Raw genomic sequence first — 1217 nt, forward strand, 5'->3', positions numbered from 1 at the left:
TGGGGGTGGGGGGTGGGAAGGAACTTTCACAGAAGCATGGTCAGCATGCAGGAAATGCTGAATGCAGCAGAAACACATCAATGTATATTTATAAACTCGCTAAGAAAAAAAGATTCTTGCTCTCTGCATGAACTGACTCTCAGCACCCATCATCCTGAAGCCACATCAAGTAAAAATACAGAAGCTATAAAGATATGGGATTGAAAATCATTCAAGAAAGTCAAATTCAGCAATTATGGAGGGTGAATTTATACACATGATGACTTATTCCACTGAAAGCCTTTCACATGATATAGTATAAACTTGTTTACTTGGTCTTCTATCCCTGATATGTAAGTTATTACAAGGACAGGAACTTTGTTTGGTTATCTACCATATATATGATGCTCACACAGTGCCCATACTATTAGGCACTCTATGAAGATTTTGAACCAATGGATGCAAAATCTTGTACAGATCACTTTGTATTTCAACATTTCTGATTTTTTTTGTCTTTTAAGTTGTCCTATAACACAGTTCCTGATAAATAGGAACCATACCTCATAGTACTCTCTATTATAATTGTCTAGAATGGAATAAGTACTCAAACATTTACTAAAGGAAAGAGTGAAATGTGTGGGTAATCAAATATAGCATGGCAAATTAATGGTTTGGCTGAAGGCATACCATCCTGTCTTCCTTGATTTTTTTCCTCAACCCCTACCCCAACCTTAGAGAAGCTAGCTAGGTATAATTTAGCTAGTTAGCTTGTATAACTATCAAGAGATGGATTTATGTTCAATAAGAAATTGGAAACTATTTGAAGAGAGGTGTGGACTGAGAGGAAGAAATGTAGAAAAAAGGGAAATGTGAAATACTAGACAATATTTTAGAACAGTAAGAATAGCTTTGGCAGATAGCTAGGCAGCCAGATGGATAGGTAAATTCAAGTTAAGGAACTGACATTGACAACATACTAATACACTTTTAAGAACATTCAGCATAGCTTACATTCTGTATATGTTGTTTTTATTACTGTTCTAATTCTTCATAACCAACATCATTGAGAATGCAGTTCACTGACGTCTCTGGTGAATGGTTTCTATGTGTTAAAAGTATGGAAAGGAACAAATTCTCATTAATTGAAATCAAATGAGAACCAAAATGAACCCGCAGATTTAAGACAGAATGGAAAACAAGATTCCAAGAAGGCAGGATGGCAAAAACAGAGGAAATCC

This window comes from Dipodomys ordii, unplaced genomic scaffold (assembly GCF_000151885.1).
Source record: "Dipodomys ordii isolate 6190 unplaced genomic scaffold, Dord_2.0 Scaffold3, whole genome shotgun sequence".
Lineage (NCBI taxonomy): Eukaryota > Metazoa > Chordata > Mammalia > Rodentia > Heteromyidae > Dipodomys > Dipodomys ordii.